Here is a 22,746-nt window from a genome sequence, read left to right as displayed (position 1 = left end):
TGTGTGATCCTTTTACCCCCTTGATCGTAATTGTGGAATGAAGAAGGAAACTTGTTGGATGTGGCAGACACACTTCTGTCGAGGAATTAACCTTTTATTGCAAATGCTAACTCATACGGCAACGATTTGGTGAGAAAGGCTTTGCTGTTTAACCGTCTGAGATCAAAGTGATGTTTCATATCCAGTGAAACTAGACGACCTGATGAATTCATCACTACCAACCATGCCACGGTGTCTAATCCTGAAGGAGGCTGAACAACGGTGCAAAGTTTCATTTTCAGAGGGTCCCTTGACCTCTCGCCTCAAGATATGTGGATGAAAATGGTTCAAATTTTACAGAAATGCTCACTTTCAGATATCCCCATGCAGTTGGAGGCAAAAAACTAACCTGCATCTATAAATGTGCTATTTTCAACTTTTTATAAATGTTGTATTTTAATATTTTACTTTTGATACTCTTCCAATTGATAAACAGGTGTGACTGGAAAGCCGAGACTCTTGTGGATCTGATGGATCCTCTCGTGGGATGATGTTAGACCCCATAGTAGCCATTTCACATTGCATTTTGTGACTTGACAGCACTGTATAAAATGATAATCACAACCTCGTGAAACTTTACAACCACAACTAGAGACCTAGAGCATTCTGAGGATGTGTGGCTGGTACATTGACAATAAGGAGGTTTCTGACTAGCTTCCAAAACAGAAGTGCTCGCCAAAAATTTCTCCACGTTTTGGTACCAAATCACAAGTTTTGTAATTTTTTCTACGGTGTCCCTCAAGGTCTTGATGACTTGTTGCGGTGTTTTAGAACATTTACAATAACCCCAAAATTGATGAGACAAAATATGAAATAGGCCATCACACATAACGATCTAAGCCCTTTTAACCCTCTGAGGTCTGAGGTCATTTTCTCGATTTTACATAATTTCTTAAAATCACCTTTTAAAGGCACTTGCATACGAGATACATACCCATGTGTTACATCAACAATTGCAGAAAAATCTCAGCTCTATATAATGAGGCAGCATTGTCCTAAGGCACAAGTGTAAAGAGATAATATGGCCCTAAAGCTGAAACTGTCACAATGTATTTCAATAGAGCTAGAACCTGTTGACACACTGCTGAGCTACATCCCAAATGAATCTTCAGCTTCTGAGCGTTCAGATGATGTGCTGTGACCTGCTATCTCCACCTTTAAACGTTCCCTGTCCCCACAGATGACGGAGAATGACAGCGAGTTGAACCTTGAAGGTATCAAGTAAAGACCGTTTATAGGGAAAAGAAACCCAAAGTCTTCCAAATTCCTCACCTATCGCGTTTCTGAGAAATCGAGGCGGTAACTCGCCTTTTCCCATGTCGTTGTTGTTCTTTGTACTTCAGGACAGCAGAGGCACTGAAGCGTCAGTGAGCTGGCTGATGGGTTTAGTGGGAAGTGTCTTATTTTCTAATTCTTTAAGTGCATGCAGGCAATTTACTAAATACCAGCAACCCTCGAAAAAATCTGGGGGGGAAATGCAAAATTAACCGAGAGTGGGAACTTTTATTTGAAGATATCTGAAAACGCTTTAAAGACAGAACTCGCTGGAGAGACGAGACGCTCGTTGGTAAAAGAGTCGATTAATTATTTAATTCAGAAGACCTCGTTTAAAACTACCGATGTGACGACTGCAGCTGAGAAGTTAATTTGACAACAACTGAGTGAAGCTGACAGGAACACATCTTCACTGTTGCTTTTTAATAAAATAAAACATAAGCCACAATGGATCAATTAAAAATGCATGCAAACCGATATCAAATGTGTTTTATGAAAACAACATTACAAATCGCCTTCTATACCGCTACTAAACAAACTAAGAAAACTACACACACACACACATTGCCATGTGTGTGTGCCTGTTGCAGAGCTGCCAACTTTTCAAAAAACCTTGGAGTGAGATTTTGTCGGGGGTGACGGGGTAAGATGCCCAGGTCTGCCTTCAGTCTCTGCTCCTCCTGAGTTTCTCCCGCGGTTGTGTCTGTTTGAAAATCTTCTTCTGTTGCTAACTTTGGGACTCTTTGGGGTAAGTACGATGTCTATGCAGCGAATAGGTTTACAGATGCGCTCTTTAGCGCCATCTATCGTCGGGGAGTTTGAAAAGGAACGAACGCGCCTCGGCCCAAATTCAGAATTTTTTTTTTGCCGTGAGAAATTGGTTGTGTGGCGTGAGTGCGTGTGAAAACATGCAAAAGCGTGTGTCACACGGCGAAACCGTGAGAGTTGGTAGCTCTGCTGTTGTGTTTGACAGATTAACCTTCAACTTAAACTTTTAGTTTCTCTCTGACGGTTTCATGCCACTTGCCGCTTCGGGCCCTTTTTCCTCCGGTCGGACCGCCGTCACCTTCATGCTCGAACGCAAGGAGATCTCGGCACCGCTGTGACCACTTGGAGACTTGCGTCCAATTAAGAGAGTGTGTGTGTGTGTGTTGGGACGGAGGTATGGAGATAAGGTTGCCGTGGCAGCCACCATATTGGAATTGTCCTGGAGTGGCACTAATCCCCCCCCTTCCAACCATGGCCGGCTCGTTTTGTTCACCGCAAATCAAGTCTGTCTGCAAGAGCGATTCCTCAAATAAAGGGAGGCGGGGAGGAGCTAATGAAACAAAAAGGGGGGAAAAAACAATAGTAGATGGCTCTCTCCATCAACAGTCACTCGCTACGCAAGAATACAGGCAACGCTCACATGTACGCTCTCGGACTCGCTTGTTGCTTCAGATCCATTTAAGTATGAACCCTTCCGGGTCTTGAATCACGCCAGCGTGTTTGACGATGTTTACCATTACCGTTTTACTCATATATTCAACTGATTTTGTGAACCTAAGACCTTTGGTAAACCAATTTCCATCACCAAAGCAGTTTGTCTACATGAGTACAGAAAGGTATGTTTTTACAATAGATATGAAGAATTAAAAGAATCTTTCAGCTTTAGGGCCATATTATCTCTTTACACTTTTGACAATGGTGCCTCATTATATAGAGAGCTGAGATTGTTCTGCAATTTTTGATTTTCGCGGGCCAAATCCGAACCATCTGAAGCTCCGCCCCCTCCTCACCCCGGGAAGCAGGCTCCTGATGCCGAACCTGAATTAGAGGTTGCTTTAACCAGCTCTCGTAGTTTCAGCCATTTGGTTTGAGAGTTCCTCGTCATTTCACAGCATTGCGGGAGATTTTGTTGAGTGGAACGTCACGTCCTTTTTCCCGTCCACCAGAACAACGACGGATGGCGTCCGCGGTGAATTTGCTGAGAACGTATTCCTGCCTCCTGCGTTTGGAGCAGAGTGATACCATCGCTCCTGATGACACAGTGTTGTTTTTGGGCCGCCTGCCCAGGTGCCTGAGAACAGAGCTGGATTTGAAAGGGAATATTCATGAAGCAGAAAGACACACACACTCACACACACACACTCGAGCGCTGGATCAAGGTTGTCTGTTCACCGCGGTGCCCGGCTCTATCTGTAATTTTCATCACAAAGACGGAAAATAAATCATAGAAGATCAAAACATGCGTATGAGCTTGCATACATGCATTCTTTTTCTGCACGTATGAGCACACGAGTGCACCTGAGTGTACACACTCACGCACCCACCTGCATCTCCTGCCATACATATTCAAACGGCTCCATGTGAAAAATTTAATCGAGTAGGTTGTTGAAGTGCTGGCTCTTCTTTTTTCATTCTCTCTCTCTCTGGCCAAGACACGGCGCCCGAATGGCCTTTGATATGGTAATGGCAGCTCACAGCAAGTACCCTAGGGGCCAGATGCATGCTGGGATACATCCCAGGTGTCATTGGTCGACACCTGGCATGTGGTCGACCTGGTTTTGGAAGACAGTTTACGTACCAACAGAAATCAGAATTGAATGCCTCTGCCACAATTTTTTTTAACATTTATAAGGCTATGAATCACATTCAAATTTATATTTTTTATAAGATATTGTCTGAAGTCCAGTTCCGCCGAATAAAGCCAACACGGAACTGGCTTAAAACTTGCATTATCTTAACTTTCCACCAGGGGGCGAACCTCTGGTTGTATAGAAGTCTATGCTTCATGTGTTAAAGCTGCATTATCTCTACTGACCACCAGGGGGCGACTCCTCTGGTTGTATAGAAGTATATGCTTCATGTGTTAAAGCTGCATTATCTCTACTGACCACCAGGGGGTGACTCCTCTGGTTGTATAGAAGTATATGCTTCATGTGTTAACTCCTCTGGTTGTCTCTCAACAAAAAAATGTCGTGGGATAATCTAATTACGGCTCACTTTTTTTCCCGTAGGTATCTCTCAGAATGCCTGTAGATGCGAAAAAATGTTTTCCCTCCAGTGTTAAATTTCCCTCCCAAATCCATACGAGTCCTTAACATCTTAAAGTGCAGAGAAAAGCCCCGTTGGTTTATGAGAAATCAATGGCAAAATGCTGATGTAACTTATGTGAACTGCTGCACATATTCCCTTTAAGCCCAGTGGGAGGCTGGGACTCGTTATCCAGGTTTGACTCATGGCATCTTTATTTTTTTATTTGCCTCCTTACCTGGTCTGGAGTCTTCTCCAAGCACATGTTGTCTCTCTCTCTCTCGACTTACAGAGGCCGTGGACCCGCCAGCTCTCTGGCAAACAGCAGACAGCTGGCATACAAGCCTCACGCCACCTCTCCTCTTGTTCCCAGGCGCTAAATAGGCTGTTGGGTACAGTTGAGGTCATCCAGGAAGAAAAAAAAGGAAAAATGAAAAGCTCAGAATTCTACTGCAGTCTGGATCTCTTGTTTTTGTTCTCTCTGACAACACGCTCTCCCGAGAGGCTGCGCTCCGGCAAACAAGGCGCCGTGCGGCTTGTAAATACGGCGGCATCGAGCCCGGTGACGCGCACCTGTGGGCTCCGTCTGATGTCCTGAATACTGAGATGGAGTTCAGACCGGGCGTCACGCTTGCAACGCTGTCGTCTGCACACATCGTTGAGCAAATGGCCCGATGCTCTGAAACGGTCTCATGACTAAAGTCCGCCTCACGCCTGGTTAGTCAGCGGTCGCTCGGGTGGCTGGGAGATGGCCGGTGCCGTCAAATCAGAAGTTAGCGTAAACAGCATCAGCAAATGAAATTTATTTATTTTTTAAAAAATGAGGAAGTTCCCCCGAAAAAATCTCTTAAACAGACATGAAAATCCCTCACCTTTCGGCGAAATTCGCCGTTTTGAAACCAAAATAGGTGACCTACGTGAATCGTGTAGATTCGATGAGATTTTTTTTTGGGGGGGGGGGGATTTATATTCAGTGAACTGCGAACAGGTGCGCGTGCCAGAAGGGAGCGCGAGTGCATGGAAATATTAACGCGACGGGCCTTGCATCACCAGTGCAGACCACCATCAGAAGCTGAAAGCACGCCTGGCCTCGGTGATTTACCTGACTGAATTTGGTGAGTGATGGTTTCAATAATTTTAATATTTTCTAGTATATCTAAATTAAGTTACCCAGGAGCTCTGTTGACATAGACTTAGCTAACGTTAGCTACAGCTTGATGAATTGAGTCATTGAACACAGCAGGAGAGAACACAACGTTAGCCAGCTAGCTAAAGCTCCGGTGGAAAATTATTAGCTAACGCTACCGTTTTTGAGGAGGTAGATTTTGAGGTGAGGGGACTGACAAGGCAGAAGGTAAAGTGGTCCACCGTTCTATCAATAAGCAGACCTGCCAACCTGTACGCAATTTGCGTAGCGGATACGCATTTTGACTTCAAAGTACGCTGGTAAAAATTAGTCTAAAATTAATTTTAGACTAGTTGACCAGCACACATTATATGCAATGCAATATAATGCATGACGAGTATTTAATGACTTGTCCCCTATTAGTCGTCGTCAATTCCCATCCCCCCCTCATCGGTACGCAAAAAATATCAAGGTTGGCAGGTCTGAATTAGGCTAAACTAGAAGTTAACACTAATACAAACATTATTTTGCAGAATGAGTGTTAGGGGAGAAAGATGCAGCCATTGTTAAACAGCTGGATGCTGGATTGAAATGCAGCTGGAACTGGTCGTGGCTAAAACTGGAAGGCAAGGTCTCAATAAAAGGGCAAGAGGTGTCCTTTCATCTAGGAGATGTATTCTCCAAAATCAACAGGCAGGGATTCGCCAGATGCATTCTCTGCATCAAAGATATAAATTATGCTAACAAAGGCAGCCATACTCTGCAGGCTCACTGCCAGACGGAAGTTCACAAGAAGAAGTGCAGATGATAGCTTCCACTCATAGTCTTGCCAGCACCTTCCTTCCAGCATCAGCTTGCCAGAGTCCAGCAAGTCAGATTCAAGTAAGCCAGGGGCCAGAAACAATCAGGCAGCAGTGCCAGGGAATGATCCATGTGCCAGTTATAAACCGCATAGCAAATGGAGAGGTAGGTGTTGTAGGCTTGTTAGTCAGCACAGGCAGCATAGACAGAGTACACTAGCACTTTGAGATTGTTTATTCAATGTAAAGTGCATTACAAATAAAATGTATTATTATTATTCACAATCAGCTCCGGTCACTGGCAGCATCATCACCTAAACATGGAATACACTAGCTTTACATTAATTACATAATTTGTGTTCTAGGCAATGGTCCTTGGAACCTTGGCGGAGCATTCCATCCCGTTTTCTAAGGCTCCTGTAATTGTTGAGCTTGCCCAGATACTTTCCTTAGATAAACCAGCTTTGCAGGGAATGAAGCTGTCACGGACAGCAGCTTCATACAAGATGATCCATGGTCTAGGTATTTCCATTTTCTTTCTTACCTATTATTTCAGTGTTTTAATTTCCATTTTAGTGAACTGCACACATCAAAAATGTTCCTTAAACTACCATGTTGCTATATATACTGCTATGTTGCCAGAATTTCCTGTTGTATGATTTATATTGTACCAATTACATTATGAATGTGATGTAACAAATATGTCCGACTTTGTGTAGGGCGGACCTACTCTGAGAGGACCTTTTCCAACATGAACATCCACGACCCACCCTGTATTGAAAGACTCAAACACAACAACCCGAGATCAAACCCACACAGCCTCATGTCAAAACAAACACATATTTGGTGTCCACGTTACTTGAAAAATATGCTTCCTCGTAGCTCAGAAGAAGAAGAAGAAGACCACATGACAACCATGACAAAGAAAAAGCGAGGCCTGCTTAGTCGCTTTTAAGAGCCTGTTTCTGCACATCTGCATCCCCTGAATACGTCTCCTGGCGGTGACGTAAGCGGCGGCGCCGCACAGTGTGTGGCATCTGCAGCGAAAGGTTCCCGTTAGCTGGGAGGCTGCGGAGCCGAGCAGACACAGAGAGATCGCCGTTAGCCGTGCGCGGCGCTCCCCAGGTGGGCAAAGGAAGACTGTCGGGGGCCCAATGGCTCGTCCTCAATAACCCCCACCCGCCACGGCAGCTCCCGGGAATACCTCCATCGGGCTGGCAGGAAGCATCAGCTGGCCGGGCTTTTTTTTTTACATTGATTGATGTTTATAATTATCACTATATATTTATATTGAATAATACTTAAAATAATGTTTATTTTATGTCCAAATGTTTATTGGTTGACTAAGAAATCTGAAAATCAAGCAACTTAAATGTTGCATTCACTACCGTAGTCACATTAGGCATTTTAAATGACATAGGCTAAGGATCATAAGACTGGAGATGTGACGTCACCTGCTGGTTTGTAGACCTCCATCTTGGTTTACGGCAGTCGCCATCTTGGCTTTAATGGAAGTTACGTAAAGACTCCGTAAACGACGAATAACATACAAATGACTCTCTGGCTGGTGAGCTTCCAACTCCAAGTTTCACAATGAGCAACACTGTGCAGGTTATTTGTTGTTTTTACGGAGTGAATAGTGACTTATTTCACCCTATGATGACATTGAACCTCTGCAACTCTCCAAAGGGGGTTCTTTAAGAAACTCAAGGGCTCTGAGTAATTATTATGTATACCACGATACGTGTAGTTGTAAGCCTGAGCTGTTGGGATTGTTCTACCTTCATGAACTTACACACACGCATACACACTTGTATGACACAAACTCATAGAAACACACACAGAGAAGGTTGAAGGTGAGTGCTCCTCCCCCTCCTCATCGGTGCCGGCCTTGAGTTCCATTGTTCCGTTAGACACGACCGACACACACCGTACTGGCTGTGCTGTATTAAAATCACAGAAACACTGTCATTATACTCAACGGTGGCCTATTGTCGTCGCTTTGCATGCATGCATCGATCCGATCCGCAGTAGTAATCCTCAGTATGGCTCCGAGAGGAACAAGAGACCCCACTTAAGAAAAACGACGCTACAAAATGAATATCTATGCTAGAGATATTCACTCGCCTGTGACCACGACGGCAAAAACAAAGCACCAATCTGAGGATAAAGGTAATACAATTACTAGAATTATACATGACAGGTAAATCCTATGGGATCAAATTAGTAATAAAGGTAAAAACGACGACAGACCTTATTCCCCAAATAAAATGCAGCAGCTACTTTGATGCAGAGGACGCAGCCGAGTGGGACGCGACCACACGATTCACTGTTGCTTTTTGATCCTTCGGCTGGCACATCAGTCTGAACTCAATGTGACCGTAGAGAACGCGTCCGGTCCCGTCTGGCTTTGCATTACATGCCCGCGGTATTTTTAATTTTTCAAGTTGAAATCGGGCAAGAGTTGAAATCGGGCAATTTTAGGAACCGTGTTAAACTGGTGCCACGGCAGCTGAAACCGTATTTATCGGAACGCCAAGAGTTATCGTGAATCCTGAACAAGGGGATACGATTCATGGAAACTTATCACAGCAATATGTTGTCCCTGAGCACACAGATTATGCAGCTATGCTCCTGCGTATAGTAATAATTATGTGAAAATAGCATGAAAAACGTATAAAAACGTCAATTTTCTGTAAAGTTTTTGATGATGCATATTGAGGTTTGAGGCTTAAAATGTTCTTGTGCTCTGCAGACATTTTGACATAATGTGTTTAAAAAGTTCCGTTATTCATCTTCGAGGATTGTATTTAGATATATATATATATATATATATACTTTATTAATCCTCAAGGGGAAATTTCTTGTCATAGTAGCGCCATACAACTTGAAGATTCAAATAAACACACAAGATAAAAGATAAAAGATATAAAGAAGCAACAGGGATGATTTATTCCCAACTCTGCAATATGTTTTAAAAAGTGACGCACAAACAAACTTTACTGTTATAATATCTATTTCGCTTTGATTAGAGATCATCAATACCTCATTGATTGATGAGATAATTGTGGGGATTTAGAATACATTTCCCTCACATTTAAAACCACAGCAACCCACCCGACTCCTCTTCTGTTCAGTTGATTCTGTTCCGTGTGCATATCAATATAATCAATATAATGGACTACTTAATCCACATTACTGTTGTATGTCTCCTTCCTGTTGGCTAATGTTGCTGTTCTCAATCACAGCATGAGCTCCGTGGTGAGGAATTAAGAGATATTAATACCCCCGTTTATCAGATCAGCGTTAGCTCCTGTGCTGATCACGAGCCGTGGGGAATGCGTTTCTATGCTGATGACGACTGAGTCATTCGCCACGTTGGTTCTGATTTGATGCACTATTAGTAGGTGACGCAGATCCACCAAAAGGAGACTGAGGAGGCAACGGAACCCCCAACAATGTTCTAGGGGGGCATATGAAGCATAAGTTGTGTGTAAAAATGGACGACATTGCACAAAACCGCTCCTCGTCCCCCACGTTCCTGTAAATAATAAGAGACATTTTCCGCTGTATGCACGTACACGCCTACATTCAGCTTTTACTTCTTCCGTCAAGTCATCTGCTGGACAGGCCATTGCTCCATCTCTTCCGGCATTGCCGTGGCTTTTGGGGAGTTCCTGAATGGCGTCAACGTTTCCTCATACAAGCGTCCGTATGATATCCTACGAAAAGTAAAATTTTTTCCAATGAAAGCCTTCACCACGTGTCACTTTCCACTTGTTACATGCGTACGCTCTTTTCAAAATAAACTTTCCATCTTCACAGGAAACTCACTCAGAGTTTAGGCAACAAAACCACTGGGGTTAGATCGTTGTTTGGGTAAAAATAACCACGTAAGTGCCGTCAGTCCAGGAAGAAAGTTATGTGACATCAACATTGACTTCTTGTTTCACGTGAGGTACGAAATGCAGCGGATAGATTGATACTTGTTGGACCCGTACTCCCCGGTGAGGGAGTTAGCCGACTTTGAGCTTCCTTATTCGCGATTCCGTTGATGACGCACAAAAACATTTCATGGGATATCTACACATTATGTTTCGTAGGTATTGCTACGAATGCTGAATGAGAGCAGCTTGGTGTAGCCCTTGTGTGCCCGGATAGGTTATCCAAGTAATATACATTCTATTAATTTGCTGGCGCTTTTATCCAAAGCGATTTGCATTCCACCATGAGAGTACGACCTCAGAACAAGAATCAAGAAGGTACAATTGCTTCAAGAAAGCCTAACTACAAATTCCTTCAAGTATGTGCCATTTATTTAAGTGCTACCTTTTATTTTTGTATTCAAGATATAGTCAGTACAGATGACTTTCTGCAATCAGTCGTGATGTAGCGGGAACTATGAGTGAAAAGGTGTATGAAAACCCTCATGGAACTAAAGCTGACCGTAAGCGGGCGCTCTCAATCCAATCCAAACCAGTTTCTCGTGAACGGCGCTAATGAAACTGTTGTTGATGAATATATTCAGTATCCTCTGTGCACCTGATCGTCATCAGAGAGCTCAGAGCGAGACACTACAGACCAGGAGAAGGAACGCCACGGGACATCCGTTTTCTTAGCCATCGGATGACACCATTAATGGGACAAAAAGGTGTAATGCAGCAGACATTAATGCACTTCAACCTGCGCCGCCGCTGCGCTTCCCGAGCTCATTTGCCCTTTTTAAAAAGTGCACTCCAGGCAAACAACCCAAATGTTTTCGATCGAGCAATCTCCCACCGGTCTGACCTTGGCAGCTTTTATCAGGTGATGAATACTTTGAAAAAGATTGCATTGTTTTCCAGACCAACACCACTGCTTTTTACCCCCCCCAACATTGCAATCGTTTCTACCCTTAAAGCGAAAATGAATGTTGATGGGATTTGATCTGTTATCTTCCAAAGGACTATTTGAGACTGGACCCCTTTGGGATCGGCAGCCTCTACGAAGTTCGCCTTAATTTTAGTAAACGCCGGCTAATTAAATTGTTTGCGTTTTAGTAACGCCTCTAAGCAGCCGGTATCTAACACGCACCCACAATGAAATGAGAGCGACAGCAGAGCGTAATGGATGAATACCCGTCTTCTGGGTGTTGGTCATGAGTGGCTGATTGACGATCAATTAGAGAGAAAAGGCCACGACGGAAAGTTCATCAGGAAGCTCATTTCCGCCAGCAAAAGAAAAAAAAATGATGAGATAGAAAGTCATAATTATGAAATAGAAAGTCAAAATTATGATATATATGGAAGTCGAAAAAAGTCACCGCCACAGAAGCGCATGCGCACTTTCTAATAATGTCGACTTTCTATCTCATAATTTCGACTTTCTATCTCATAATTTTCTTTTACTGGGGAAATGGGCTTCCATAACTACAGGATAACATGATAATAATCATCAGGTTAAATGAGGTCAAGGGGAAATCAATATGAACAGAGACAAGTCAATCATAACCAAGAAAAGCCTTTTATATCATTACATAAAACTGTTAAAAGTGAGTCCAGACCGTATTGCAAAGTTAACAATATTTGTTACTTGCAAAATATTTTTGCTATTTTTTTATTCAACTCAAAAGGATCAATTCCTAAACATCTGAATTACACATTACAATGTTCATTCCACGCAGAGAAAGGACCTGTGTTTTGTGCACACATAAGAATTAGAAAGTGTAAATAAATATATAAAACAAGAACCTCCTGTGAAAATCTAGAAAAGTTAGCGTTGAAGCTCCTCACCCCTTCGATGCAGCTTCTGTTGTGTTTTTAGTTGCGCGCAAAATGTGGACAATAAAGTATTTTCTATTCCATGAACTCCACTAAAGCCGATATAGTCTAATAACTATGTGATTAGCAGTCTGCTGTTACATAATATAGGATTTTTAAAGCTTTAAAGTTTCATCCAAGAAACTAGACGTTGATGTGCCAGAAGTAAAATGTGGCGGCCTTATTTTTTAAGAGTGAAGGTTGCAATAATGGATTCCTTAAAAGCCATGTCTTGTCAAAGTGGGCGGTTCCATACTGGAACCCAGTATAACATAATGGGGAGATTCCAGTCCAAATGCCTGTGCAGAAATATACATCAACGGCCAAAACAGTGACCCGGGCTCACAGCACCCACCCGGGCCGTAAATCCTCGGCACCTTGTCCAGCGCCCGTCCTCCCGGCACGCGCCGCCTCATTAGTATTGTTGGCTCAGTTAGTTCCTGTTTCTTAAAGGAACACTTCACCCACTTTTGTATATGAATGACTCGTACTTTGTTTTTCTCACATTCCTCCACAGTAAAAAGGAGAATAAGAAACAGAATAAAAAAACAATGTTCTGAAGCTTCTCATAAACTGATTTCTTCTTCTTCTTCTTCTTCTTCTTCTTCTTCTTCTTCTTCTTCTTCTTCTTCTTCTTCTTCAGTGGCTTAAATGTGAAGCCAATGTTGTCGTAGTTGCTGATTTAAATCTGCCGTCGTCGTCGCGCTTCCTGTTCCTCCAGCGCCGTCGCTGGCTCACGAGTCACGCTGTTGCTTCGTGATGCAACTTCTGTGTAACAAACATATTTCAACATCCAGTACTTTGTCCTCCAGCCTGATGTTGTTCATAACCTTCCCCTGTGCATTTGCTTTGAACATATAGTCGGACTTCATGTTCCCTTTTTGGTTGTTTTTTTTGTTGGTTTTTGCACCAGCCTCTCTCTCTCTCTCTCTCTCTGTCTCTCTCTGGATTCTAGTTTCTCCTCACATATACATTATTCTCTCTCTCATGAGAGTATATTTTATTTATGAAAATGCAAAGAGCTTTTAAGTAAGACTGTCAATAAACCGAGGAGTACTGTAGATAGAGGATGTTTGATAAGAAGTGACTGTCACTTCATTGGGAAATCAGGGGTTTCCCAGTGTCACAGGTCCATATATATATATATATATATTCAACCCGATTTCATGGGGACACACGAGAATAGCAGAAGATGTATGTGTGTCATTCATAATCTTATGGAATCACGGTTAGACTTAAAATAAGTACGTAAACTAAGTAAATGTCTTGTTTTAAATTAGAATGTCCCGTCTTAATGTTTTTATACATGTTTTTACCTGTTACTGCTGTACTGACTGATGAGTCGCCAACTCAATTTCGTTGTATGTTTTTACAATGACAATAAACATCCTTACCTTAAGTAAATAATGTACATAACTTTAAATATAAAGAAAACGCCGTTGGTCTCCCTCACTGTTTATACCACATGGCTTGTTCAGAGTTCAGTTGACACTGCATCTTAGACTTTTTTCAGTTTATTTATTTTCATGTTATTATATGAATAATGGGCCAAAATGCCGAGCGGGGTCTTTCAAGCGGCCGGGTCGCTGCCGTTTTGTAATACGAGCCGGCTGTTTGCAGCCTTCGCTACGTGCAGCTAATGGCAGCGTGCTAGCGTGCTAGCATGCTAGCCTGTACGTGGTGCATTGAAAGAACGTGAAGGCCTTAACTTTTAATATTCACACAGCTTAAGTACGACTGCAGGAGAGTCGAAGATAAAATAAATAAAACAGGTAATGCACCTGTTGCCTCTGAAGTGGTACATGCAGCATTTATACCCTTCAAATAATTGATTGTTGATTGTGTGTTTTCTCCACTTGAGGAACCGAATGTCCTTGCAGGATTCAAACTGTGCCAAGTTTGACGCCTCTAATTTCTTGAAGGGTTCTTTGAATTGTCGGATGTGGATTAAAGGAGGCACTTTGCCCAAAATTGCTAAACAGGTATCTTATTTGCCTCCTGTGGTGTCTTCGCCTCGCAAATACTTTTAGTTGAATCCGCCCAGGTCTTTGAGATGCTGGAAAAACACACAGAACCCAGTGTTAAAGAAAAAAGAACATCTCTCACTATGAACACTTCTGTGGCTCTTAGCTCCGAGCCCATTGGTCAAGATTTAAATCTAAGAAAACAGCTCACAAAAGCATACTTTAATTGTTTAAAGGGCTTTTTATTTTTAATTTCCTGAAACAGCTGATCACTGCGGTTTTTAGCAAATGTCCCTCAAATATGAATACATATTCTTGGAGACTATATTGAGCAGTAGATTCATTTGCATTGGTTGCTAGTAAGTGTGTGTGTGTGTGTGTGTGTGTGTGTGTGTGTGTGTGTGTGTGTGTGTGTGTGTGTGTGTGTGTGTAGAGAAGGATAAAACTGCATTTACCGATTAAAAAGGTGCTAAACTTGAAATTCAGAGCATCTCTGCGATTGTCTCCGCATGGCTCTCAACATGGCGAAGGCTAAGCCCCGTGGCTAGCAGCGCAAACTACGTCAACAAATAGAGCGAACGGCGTTCACCTGAAGGGGAAGCGCCGATTAGCGACGCTTTGCACCACCCGTCTCTCACCCTCCCATCGAGCGCCGGTGTGAAGCCGCGGGCGGCCATTTTGTTTAGCTGGCTGCTCATTTAACCTCGATGTTTCTCCTCCTTTCAGCACTTGAATCGCTCAAAAAAAAAAAACACAAAAAAAGCCCCCTGAAAGAACTTTCGAGCTTTAAGAACATTTCAGTGCCGCTGAGATGAATGTCGAAAAGGAAAATAATGCGCACACACACACACACACACACACACACACACACACACACACGATATCTATACAAAAACGTAAAACACACTCACACACCGCCATATGAACCCTGAAGACACACTTTCTAAGCAACTCCTAACCCTTGCACGCATATGAACACACAAACTAGCACTTGTTTAACACACTCCCTCATACATCAACCCCCCCCCCCCCCCCCCACACACACACACACACGCTCTGGCAGCCAGCAGGCGGACGTGTGTGTGATTGAATGTGAGGGAGAGGCGAGACGACAAGCGTAGCATTCACCTTGATCAACAGCCTTTTCTCGGCTTTGAGCAGCGGCGCATGCTAACGCCGCTGCTCTATTTTAACAAGCTAATCTGGTGTCTCACACACACACACACACACACACACACAGTGTTGCTGTATTTGGTGGCTCTGTGCATGTGAGTGTGTGTGTGTAATCCGGTTGGAAGCTCACACTGAAACACTGGCTTTGTCGTTGGATGTGTTGGATAAATCTGTGGAATTTATTCCTGTTTTTTACGCGAATGCTAGTTGACGGACGGCCGCTCACGGTCGCCTGGTGGAGAGACTGTAATGGATTCTCCTCTTGTGTTAAATTACACACCTGTGATCGTATTATTATGGGTAGAGAACCATGTCATCATGTTATTTTATTTGCTTGTTGTGGGTCACTCACAGCAGTGTGACAGCAAAGAGGCGTTTTTTATGAAAGTTATGGACACATTTGTTTTTTTTCCTAACATACTAATGTTCATAATAAAATGCCCTCCTGGCCGCCTGAGCTGGTTGCTATACACAACGTACACAAGCAGATTTTATTTATTCCTTCATCACAGACGTTGTAATAAATGTATTATTTGTATGTTGCCATCAGTGTTCAGCCACTGAGGAGCTGAACCGTCCGGCGTGTCATCAGGATGACTTTGATAACTGCTTCTGCTTTCTCCGGCCTCTGAGTTTCCAATTCCCCACTTACCTTCATGCGTCAACCACGTGATACCAAAATAAAAAAGTGTTAAATGAAACCCAGGAGCCTTTGAGATGGACGGAACCTGTGAAAACATCCATCTCTCAAAGACAAACATCTGTAATCTCCTCCAAAGACGTGAGGGAGGAGTACGGCTGGAGCCACTGACAGGCGGAGGAGGAGAAGAAGAAGGAGAAGGAGGAGAAGAAGAAGGAGAAGGAGGAGGAGAAGGAATAGGAGAAGAAGAAGGAGGAGAAGAACAAGGAGGAGGAGGAGAAGGAAGAGGAGAAGAAGAACAAGAAGGAGGAAGAGAAGAAGAAGGAGATGTTGGAGAAAAAGGAGGAGAAGAAGAAAAAGGAGAAGGTGAAGGAGGAGGAAAGAAAAAGGAGAAGGAGAAGTAGGAGCAGGAGGAGAAGAAGAGAAGAAGGAGGAGACGAAGGAGAAGAAGGGAGGAGGAGAAGAAGGAGAAGTTGGAGAAAAAAAAGGAGAAGGACAAGGAGAAGTTGGAGTAGAAGAAAGAGAAGGAGGAGAAGGAGAAGAAGGTGAAGAAGGAGAAAAAGGAGAAGAAGGAAGAGGAGGAGAAGAACAAGGAGGAGGAGAAGAAGAAGGTGAAGAAGGAGATGTTGGAGAAAAAGAAGGAGAAGAAGAGGGAGAATGGGAAGGAGGAGGAAAGGAAAAGGAGAAGAAGAAGGAGCAGGAGGAGAAGAAGAGAAGAAGGGAGGAGGAGAAGAAGGTGAAGAATGAGAAGTTGGAGAAAAAGGAGGAGGAGGAGAAGGAGGAGGAGAAGAGTTAAGCCACAATGCATTGCAGTCAGATTTGTGATCAGGCTAATGGAGCCCTTCTTGCCGCCTGACCTGAGCCTCCATGTTGCTGCAGCCGTGTGAGTGTTGTGCGGCACAGCAAGAATTTATTTGTCATTTGGGGAGAAAAGAAAAAGAAAAGAATCCCGCGGGACCGACGAGCAGCCGTAGAAACGCTTTAGTGACTCGAGAGAAGAAGTCGCTGTTATCAGCTTCCCCTCAGCCGGCATCTCATAAGGAAACAACCCTCCATTTGTTTAGCCGAGCCGCGAGGCTCCTCCTCACGGTGGAGGGTAGACGGCTGATAAAGGTGACGGCTGAGGGGATCCATCCATCCTTCTCTCCCTCCCTCCATTTGCTATTTATTTTTTTGCAAGCTGCCTCCGCTACGGGAAGAAATATGTGTAAGGAGACTGAAAACGTTTCTCAGCGCTTCCCCGACAAAAGCAGGTTGCATCCTTCTGAAGACTAGTTGCATCCTTGTGAAGACTAGTTGCATCCTTGTGAAGACTAGTTGCATCCTTCTGAAGACTGAGTTGCATCCTACTGAAGACTGAGTTGCATCCTTCTGAAGACTGAGTTGCATCCTTGTGAAGACCTAAAGACTGAGTTGCATCCTTCTGAAGACTAGTTGCATCCTTGTGAAGACCTAAAGACTGAGTTGCATCCTTCTGAAGACTGAGTTGCATCCTTCTGAAGACTGAGTTGCATCCTACTGAAGACTGAGTTGCATCCTTCTGAAGACTAGTTGCATCCTTGTGAAGACCTAAAGACTGAGTTGCATCCTTTTGGAGACTGAGTTGCATCCTTCTGAAGGCTGAGTTGCATCCTACTGAAGACTGAGTTGCATCCTTCTGAAGACTAGTTACATCCTTGTGAAGACCTAAAGACTGAGTTGCATCCTTTTGGAGACTGAGTTGCATCCTTCTGAAGACTGAGTTGCATCCTTCTGAAGACTGAGTTGCATCCTTCTGAAGACTGAGTTGCATCCTACTGAAGACTAGTTGCATCCTTCTGAAGACTAGTTGCATCCTTCTGAAGACCTAAAGACTGACTTGCATCCTTTTGGAGACTGAGTTGCATCCTTCTTAAGACTGAGTTGCATCTTTGTGAAGACTAGTTTCATCCTTTTGGAGACTGAGTTGCATCCTTCTGAAGACTAGTTGCATCCTTCTGAAGACTGACCTTCATACAAGTCTCCATGCCAACAGGACCATCCATCACAGCAGCCTCTTTCAGAACAACTCTGTGTCTTCTCGTCCTCCACTGCGGCGGTTTAGTCTGCTCGACGTACATATGGACAAAAAAATAAATCCTATGTGATATCGTTCAGGGACGATTCCTCTCCTGCTGTCGCTGTGGTTGCAAGAGGTCACTTGTCGAGCTTAATGTTGGCCAACGATAAAAAAACACTTGTTTGCCTCAGAGGTGACGTGGAACTCGTAGACGGAGACCAGCTGGCGGTGACACGGCTTCAGTCGAGGCTGTCAGGAGGATTGTTTCATGCTCGTCTCGCTCGCTGCAGACCGACGGCAGTTACATCGGCCTCCCAGCTTGTGAAGTGAGCTTAGCTGTAGGTGTGTGTGTGTGTGTGTGTGTGTGTGTGTGTGTGTGTGTGTGTGTGTGTGTGTGTAAAACTGAGCCTGTGCAAAAGAAAAAATAGAACATGAAGAAAAAAGTGTGTTTCTTTGCACTGGCGTAGCTGAAGAATATTCGTGTTGCGGAGGATTGAAACGGAGGAAATCTGCAGTGTTGGTGTACGTTGTGCGTGTGCAGACATGTGTATTTGATGACCGCTCATGTGAAGGTGAGATCATTTGAGGTTCCCAGATCATGTGGAGGAACACCTTTCTGTAATTTAGCGGCAATACCATGGCAGTGAAAACACTACATGGCCTGTAAATTGTCATGGATTTTCAAAAATAAAATACCTATAGTGAAGAAAAGATAGCTTGTAGTTTGAGTCTCTGATTTATCAGAGTCGGGATCTATTGAGAGACCAAGTGGAAGTCTGGTCAGAACTTGTTTTTTCCATAGTACTTAGGTACCATGGGTAAGGGGGGCAGGATCTAAAATCTGAAAAGAAGCAGTAAAGTCACTATCTGTATCCCTAAGCCACGTTGTGAACGGGTTAATATCAGCAGGAGAGCTAACTAACGTAGCTAACGTTAGCCTTTAGCAGCTAAGGTGGAGGCACAGTCCTGAGGAGCTAACGCTAATGGAGGTTGCATCGAATTACGTCACGATGCGTTCAAGCGCTATTCAGTTGCGTGTGCACGTAATGCGTATATAAACCGTAAAAGCAGACACTAAAGCACCTGTACTAAATAGTTCATTACTCGATCATTTGAGTCTCGTTTTTGACTCAAATTAGACTAATTTTTCTGACAATCCAATCATCTCTGCAGACTTTCCGTTGCAGTCTGTCCGCTATAATATTCGTCACTGTCCTAAAATAATGGCCCAAGTAATTTTTTCAGTTTTTTCAGAAAACACAAAAAAATGGGCATACTACTACTGCACAACAGGCATACTGTAGTACCGGTCAAATTATGTTATGATTACTAATATTATGCTCGCAAAAATGCTAACTAAATTGCTAGCTTAAATGCTAGCTTAAAAATGCCATCTTGAAAAGCTTGTAAAATTGCCTAAGTCTCATTGTCTTTTGACTTAGGCAAAATAAAAAATGACTTAGGCCATTATTTTAGGAAGGTGACGATATGTAACCGTATGAAAATACCCCATCAGTCAGCCCCAGATGTTACGCTTGCTTACTGTATGTTTGGAGATTTATGTCCCAGGAGGCGTCCGGGGTCCGAGGGGCGACCATATCATGCGGATGATGGCTCTTTTGTCTTGTGGTGCCATCTTAGAAGACAAGGAGGGGGGGTTAGGAATCCAAAATATGCTGCACCGCACACAAAGGACATCAGTTTGGTGGTCCCGGGCTGAAAGACAAGAGGGGAGAAGAGCCTTTTCACTTTCGTATCCACCGGTGACCGTTAGAATATCGCACAAGCTGCTCTCGCGGGTATCCAGGCGATGGCCGACAGGCGGCCTCCGACGTCGCCTCCATCCCGACGGAGCTTGACACGTCCGCGTCGCCCCGAAGCCATCAGGACAAAGAGGCAGACGCGTTCTTGTTTGTTTTTTTATTACGGTTTGCGAGATGAGTGACGTTTTTACGAGCTCGCGGAGAAGAGGCCGTTGGTCTCGAACCCCTCTGGTCGTCCGTGGCTAATGACGGTGGAGACCTCGTCACCGCGGGGGTTCTCCTTAAGGCGTCGAGAGGAGACAACTTTATGGTCATTATCAATCTCAATATATTACACCGACGAACAGATCGCAGTAGATAACAGGAGACTGGTGTTGGAAAAGAAGAAATGACTGAAACATCAACATCCCAAAATACAGTATTTCTCTGTTACTTATAACCACCTGAAAGGTGTTAACCCTTTAAAAACAGGGTGCGAAGATCCCCCTGCGCCTATTATCGGACAAAAAACAACAACATATTATCTCCGGAACCACATCGTTGTTTAACATCATTTAAATTGCTACAATACCGCAACCCTTGTGAGAAGATACATCTGGTGTAAAACATAATTAAAGTAACCGTTAAATTTAAGTACTTACGTAAACTCCATTTTTTAACCGAACGACACAGTTTTTTGACTGAAACTCCTTTGAACACCAAAATGCTGTGTTCTATTGTGATTGTTGTTGCAGATTCTTTAGGTCCTCCTCTTTCCAAAAAGGTGTCTTATTAGTCTGTGGGCTGTTGTTAGGGCACCATAATACAGTTTGGAAAACTCGGTGACCGCTCAAGGAGGCATTTTTGGGAAATCTTGCTCATATCGTGCTGGATGTTCATAGTTTTGATCAAAATATCTTTGAAAAGTGTTTTTTTTTTGCAGATATACATTTTTTTCCCAAGACTTTACTGAACAAATACATACAATAAACACAAGTATTGGAATTCATTTGGGGTTCCTATGACAACTCAAACACAGGGAAAAAGAAAAAAAAGTCTAGAGCAAAAATTGGTTCCAGGGTTTAAAGGAAGTGTTTAAATACAGCAGATGATGCTTTTTAAAGGCGATGACACTGGAAGAAGAAAAAAGTATACACTAGCTAAAGCTAGAACCCCGGCACCAAAGTGACCCTGGTGGCCAACGTGCCCGTTCCCTTAGAAAACTGTGTGAATATGAATTGTCTGCAGTATAGCTTTTTAAAATTGTACATTGGTCCAGCTGTATTCATGCTTTTGTTTCCAAGAAAATAGTCATAAAAACTCGCTACTTCAGCATACGCACACCTCCACCACCGACAGTGATTCTGACTATTGAGAAGGTTAAAGTAAACCTTCAGAGTGTTCACCCTTTTCAAAAGAGACCAAAACCACACGTGTCCTCCAAATGGTTGGAGAGCAGCTTTCATTTGGCACCTCGCCAATGGACGCAATGGACGGGCGTTTTAAGGCTCATCTTACCTGCAATTTTTAATAAGCTACATCTGCAGGGACGGAGTAAGAAACAGGACCAGTACAAACCAGCAGCTCCCAGTATAAACCAACATGGAGGCAGACCATTCACCGTCAGCACAATGCTCCATTTTTAGACGAGTCCGCCGCTACGAATCTCTCTTGGCACATCTGCTCCTCCGCTGACCTCTTCACAGAACGAGGTACAGTACGTTTCATTGGTGCTATTGATAACGCTGTGTGTGTGTGTGTGTGTGTGTGTGTGTGTGTGTGTGTGTGTGTGTGTGTGTGTGTGTGTGTGTGTGTGTGTGTGGCCGTGGCCTCGTAAGCTGCCTCGTGCGGAGGTGTTGAACAAATACAAAAAGTATTGTATGTGACTCGGTGTTCATGTAAAGACCTTGTTCACAAAACTAGATCCAGGAAAATGATTTACTCCTATCTCCCTAATCATTGCATTTTTATAAAAAAGCTGATTTATTGTTTTCTTCTTCTCCTCCTCCTCCTCCTCTCGTATCAAGGACAATCAAGGTTTCATATATGCACACGCGATTTGTTTGACTCTTTATATTGCAGAAACTTCGACCTTGAGAAGGAAATACATCAAGATAATCAACCTTTAGAAATAAAGGAATAGGAAACAAAGCAATAAGACAAACGGGTGGGAATGTTGGAGGTTTATATTCCGCAAATAAGCAATCGCTAACACCCGACCAGTGGATCTGTTGGATGAGAATATAAAAGTTGTGGCGGCGACAAAGAATGTTCAGATGCAATTGCCAAATAGTGAACTGATAAATTAGTTAATCGCCTATTTGAGGACAGAGAAACGAGCTCAAACCATCTGATATATCTCGTTTCATAAGGTAATTGTGCCTTTAATGTTCCATCAGACATAATTCTATATACACAGATAGAGTAGCATTCATTTTCAGATTTCAAATTGCACTGAAGTTGATGTGGCAGAACTGTAACATGTCTATAATGTCCTATCAGGGTTATTTGTCTTTTTTTAAATTCAATTCAATTCAGTTTATTTTATGTAGCCCAACACATGACATCCCTGTCCCGGGACCTCACATCGGATCAGGAAAAACTCCCCCAATAAAGACCCAGACCAATCAAAAAGCAGCATTTTCTATAATCGGCGTGACGAAGCGTCAACATGTTGAACAAAATCTGTGTGTGTGTGTGTGTGTGTGTGTGTGGAGAATAATACCAGAGACACGCGGGAAGCAACGTTCTGCTCAAAGAGAAAGGAAATGAAATATTGGCGCCTAAAGCTCCAGAACTCTCGCCTCCAGTTCGGTTCGCTTGTGCTCAAACCATTGAGACCTGGGGAGGTGGAGGTGGGGGGTGGAATCACACTGAAAGGCACTGGTTACCCCCCCCCTCTCCCAAAAGTCCACCAGCCACCAAGCCCCCCCCAACACACACACACACACACACACACACACACACAGAGGGTCCTCCCTGACTGCCACCTCCAGCTGTCGCCAAAGGGACAAAAGGTGGTGTGTGGTGTGGGGGTGTTTGTGAAGGAGTGAGGGGGGGAGGTGTTGAATAGAAAGATAAACTGAAGAGCCCCCCCTCACTCCCACCTCCATCAGCACACACACACACACACACA

General features: G+C 43.5%; 1 protein-coding gene across 1 annotated transcript in view; it reads left to right on the top strand.

Moving 5' to 3' along the window:
- The window catches only part of slco5a1b (solute carrier organic anion transporter family member 5A1b), a gene marked incomplete at its 5' end in the record, with an annotated part of 168,472 nt that overhangs the window by 98,922 nt on the left and 46,804 nt on the right, over positions 1 to 22,746 (top strand). The gene's annotated exons all lie outside the window — the stretch shown is intronic.

Source organism: Taurulus bubalis (genome assembly GCF_910589615.1).
Source record: "Taurulus bubalis genome assembly, chromosome: 1".
Taxonomy (NCBI): Eukaryota; Metazoa; Chordata; class Actinopteri; order Perciformes; family Cottidae; genus Taurulus; species Taurulus bubalis.
This window is presented reverse-complemented; position numbering and strand designations above follow the sequence as displayed.